The 4,829-nt window shown below is 37.5% G+C and overlaps 1 non-coding gene across 1 annotated transcript; it reads right to left on the bottom strand.

Moving 5' to 3' along the window:
• Positions 1 to 249: 249 nt before the first annotated feature.
• LOC128293427 (small nucleolar RNA R71) lies at positions 250 to 356 on the bottom strand. The gene has a single exon (XR_008283609.1). It is a non-coding gene; the product is annotated as a small nucleolar RNA R71 (small nucleolar RNA).
• Between the last annotated feature and the right edge of the window lie 4,473 nt (positions 357 to 4,829).

Genomic DNA, 4,829 nt, shown 5'->3' with positions numbered 1-4,829 from the left:
CAATTCATTCAGTTTGATGGTTTGCAGGATGAAGATCCCAACACTCACTTAGCGAACTTTTTGGAATTGTGCGATACATTTAAAATTAATGGCGTTTCTGATGATGCCATTCACCTTCAGTTATTTCCCTTTTCACTGAGAAATAAAGCTAAACAGTGGTTGAACTTGTTACCACGAGGGTCTATCATTACTTGGAAACAAATAACCGAGAAATTTTTACTAAAATATTTTTCGCCAGCTAAAATGGCTAAATTACGTAATGATATATCTTTTTTTGTGCAGACAGATTTAGAAACACTTTACGATGCATAGGAGAGATACAAGGACTTACTGAAAAGGTGCCCTCACCATGGGTTATCACTTTGGCTGCAAGTACAAACATTCCACAATGGTCTGAATCCCTCGACTCAGCAAATGGTTGATGCAGTTGTTGGCGGAACCATCAACAATAAAACACCAGAAGATGCCTATGAATTTATAGAGGAGATGTCACTGAATAACTATCGGTGGCAAGTTATAAGGACAAAGTCAACGAAAACAACCGGCGTTTATAACATCGATTCGGTCACCATGCTCTCTAATCAGGTAGAACTTCTCAATAAAAGGATTGACGGTTTACTTGGTTCTACGCAGGTACATCCAGTAATGAGGTGTGACTCAAGTGGCGGAGGTGTGCAGACAGAATACCAACCTTTTAATCCTACAACTGAAGAAGAACAAGTCAACTATATAGGTAACAATAACTCTCGATCTCAAAATAACCCATACAGTAATACTTATAATACAGGTTGGAGGAACCACCCAAATTTCTCCTGGGGTGGTCAAGGGAATCAAAGACCACAACATCTTTCGGGTTTACAACAGCCACACTATCAACAAGAGAAGAAACAGAACCTTGAGGAGATGCTCTCAAAATTCATATCAGTGTCAAAAACCCGTTTCCAAAATACCGAGACAACACTTAAAATCAACAAGCATCGATCCAAGGACTCGAAACTCAGATAAGCCAGTTTTCCAAACTAATCTCGAAAAGACCACTAGGAAATTTACTTAGTAATACCAAATCAAGAGAGCATGTCAAAGCGGTTACACTAAGGAGTGGGAAAGTGTTAGCGGAATCTGTAAAGAAGTTAGCACAAGAAGCCGTGGAAAGCGAAAGGAGGGAAGAAAAACCCGAAAATAGTGACAAACCAGTGTCGGAGGAATATACATCACCGGTTCCATATCCAGCAAAATTAAAAAAAGATCGCATCGATACACAATTCGATAAGTTTCTTGAACTTTTTAAGCAATTACATATCAACTTACCTTTTGTTGAAGCTATCTAGTAGATGCCTACATACGCAAAATTTTTGAAGGAGCTTTTAACAAATAAAAGGAAGTTTGAGGACTTATCTATAGTAAAACTCAACGAGGAGTGCTCCGCCATACTCCAAAATAAGCTGCCAACCAAACTAAAAGATCCAGGAAGTTTTACTATCCCTTGCTTAATTGGTGATCTGAATATTGAAAAAGCACTAGCTGATTTAGGCGCTAGTATTAATTTGATGCCATATAAAATGTTCAAACAACTTGGTCTTTGGGAACCTAAACCCAATAGGATGAGTATTTAATTAGCCGATAGATCTATTAAATATCCTAGAGGTATTATAGAAGACGTACTCGTAAAAGTAGATAAATTTATATTCCCTGTTGATTTTGTTGTGCTTGACATGGATGAAGATGTGGAAGTACCCTTAATTTTAGGGCGCCCATTCCTAGCCCTTGCTAGAAATTTGTGATTGGCGTGGGTGATGTAAATTGGTACTTAGAGTAGGTGACGAGGAAATGATCTTTAAAATTTACGATGCTATGAGATTCTCTAGGGAACAAGATGATTCATGTTATTTCATTGACTCTATTGATCATATTACTCAAGACTCTTTTCAGGAAATTGTACAAGAGGAGACGACAAAACCGTATCTAGCTCAAGACGAGGAGATAGGTGAGGAACCTAATGACCATCCGTCAAGACAAGTAGAATATGAGGGTATTAAGATAAACGATGAACTTAAGCAAAAACCCTCGATTGAGGAGCCTCTCAAACTGGAATTTAAACAATTGCCAAACCATTTAGAATACGCATTCCTTGGAAATAATTCTACATTACCAGTTATTATTGCTTCTAATTTGCAACCCAAGGAGAAAGAGGAATTAATCCAAGAATTAAAAGAACATAAGAAGGCCATAGCATGGAAAATTTCTGACATTAAAGGAATCAGCCCTTCCTTTTGCACCCACAAAATTTTAATGGAAGATGGATACAAACCATGTGTGCAAGCTCAAAGACGTCTGGACCCCAACATGAAGGAAGTTGTAAAAGCCGAGGTAATTAAACTTCTAGATGCTAGAATTATTTATCATATTTCTGACAGTTCTTGAGTAAGTCCAGTGCAGGTTGTCCCCAAGAAAGGAGGCATGACGGTTATGACCAACAAGAAGAATGAATTAATCCCAACAAGAACGGTTACAGGGTGGAGAGTTTGCATAGACTACAGGAAACTGAATGACACCACAAGAAAAGATCACTTCCCCTTGCTATTCATTAACCAAATGTTAGAAAGATTATCCGGACACATGTATTACTGCTTCCGAGACGGACTCTCTGGTTACTTCCAAATCCCAATAGCTCCTGAAGATGAAGAAAAGATGACATTCACATGCCCATTTGGTACGTTCACTTATCGTAGAATGCCTTTTGGATTATGTAATGCCCCTGCTACTTTTCAGCGCTATATGATAGCCATATTCGATGAACTCCTGGAAGATATCATGGAAGTCTTCATGGATGATTTTTTGGTATTCGGTAACTCTTTCCATCTCTACCTTAAAAATTTAAAACGAGTTTTAATAAGATGTGAGGAAACAAACCTTGTGCTTAACTGGGAGAAATGTCACTTCATGGTTCAAGAAGGTATTGTAACACCCCTATAACCCGTATCCGTCACCGAAATGGGTTATGAAGTGTTACCAACCCAAAATATCACATTTGTACAATCACATTGATATAAGAACATTAACTTTTATATGCATTCAAAAACTTTATACAAACATTCAAAAGATGCCATATTCACATGGCCCATATACAACAACATCTCAAAAATACCATTCACTTAAGTCTATTCTATACATGCCATACTAGCTTCAAAACATAGTAATACCAAAATGATAGATAGTGTGATGAGTTGCTGACGATCCCTTTCCGAGCAGGTGACTGGAGTCAACAATCTATAAAACACAGAAACATAACAAACAGAGTAAGCATTCATAAGCTTAGTAAGCTTTAAGCAATGCAGCAAATAAACTCAATTATTCAATTTCTCAAGAGGTCATTTTCTAGATATATTACCATTTGGCCGAATATACACAAGCACATAATGCACAATTAGCATTCTAATTTCACTTAATCTGAATTTATATGGCATAAATAAATCGAATATTTTCGCATACTTTCACACCTTGACCGAATGTATCATGATCATAGATATAGATATAACATTTATTTCGTATGTATCACATTATACACTTATGATTCAATTCAAATCATACTCACATATAAATACATAATACGTACCTGGCCAACTTAACGTATTGAATGTATTCATTTGTTATTCTAACACGCGGTATCTTAGTTTTAGACTTTTATCAAATCACTGGCATTCAACCTGCTAGGTTTAAAAACCTGAATTCATTCACCAGCATTTCCCCTGCTAGGCTCAAAGCCCAATATCATTTCACCGGCATTATAGCCTACTAGGCTCGAAAGCCCGAATAGTATCTCACCGGCATTATAGCCTGCTAGGCTCGAAAGCCCAAATAGTATCTCACCAGCATTATAGCCTGCTAGGCTCAAAGGCCTGAATAGTATCTCACCGGTATTATAGCCTGCTAGGCTCAAAGGCCCGAATAATACTATGCGATATTCAAATCAACAAGTTTCATATAACACAATCACACCAAATTGGGTACAAGCATTATTCGAATATATCATCCTACATTTTATTCACTTTTATCTCATTTCATCACTCACATTCAACATTTGATAGTTTACACGTAACATCTTACTCATATTCATCTAACACTATCGTTTGATCATGGAAGCATATCACATTTTACTTCCATTACAATTGCCATTCGGCCATATACATACATGACAAGTAATACTTAATTCTTGTAACACCCCGAATTTGGGCCTAGAAGTATTGGGCCTTGAGTGCGGGTCCGTATGGAGGTTGTATATAGGTATTTAATTGTGCAATGAAATAACACAATTAAATGTACGCTGGTGGTTAATGGCCCGAGAAGTGTTAGAGAAATCTTGGGTTCAAACTTGGGCTTTAGCAAAAATTTTGGTATTAAGTGAAAAAAACACGGATGCTTGGATGAGGGTTTTAAATTATTGTGTTAAATAAATGACACAAGAAAGCTTGTAGTCTAGTGGTTGTGGCGTCATTAAGGTTGTATGGGAGCTGGGTTCAAGCCTTGGCTCTTGCAATTTATTTTGGTTTTTTAAGGAACACGGACTTTGGCCTTTAGACCTTATAATTAATTGGGGATAAAATATGACACAAAAAGCCTTGTGGCTTAGTGGCAAGTAATGTGTGGAGCATCTGAGGGGAGGCATGGGTTCGAATCCCATGTCAAGCAATGAGCATTTATTTTGCTAACAAGGGGCGGCAAGAGTTGGTGTTGAATTTAAACTCTGATGTTGGAGGGATCCCACATCGAGAAGCTAACATAAGAGTGGATGCGAAGCTGGCTTTAAATAGAGGGAACCATGAGAGAGTAAA

This window comes from Gossypium arboreum, chromosome 5, assembly GCF_025698485.1.
Source record: "Gossypium arboreum isolate Shixiya-1 chromosome 5, ASM2569848v2, whole genome shotgun sequence".
Classification (NCBI taxonomy): domain Eukaryota; kingdom Viridiplantae; phylum Streptophyta; class Magnoliopsida; order Malvales; family Malvaceae; genus Gossypium; species Gossypium arboreum.
The sequence above is the reverse complement of the archived record's forward strand: the minus strand, read 5'-3'. Positions and strand labels throughout refer to the sequence as shown.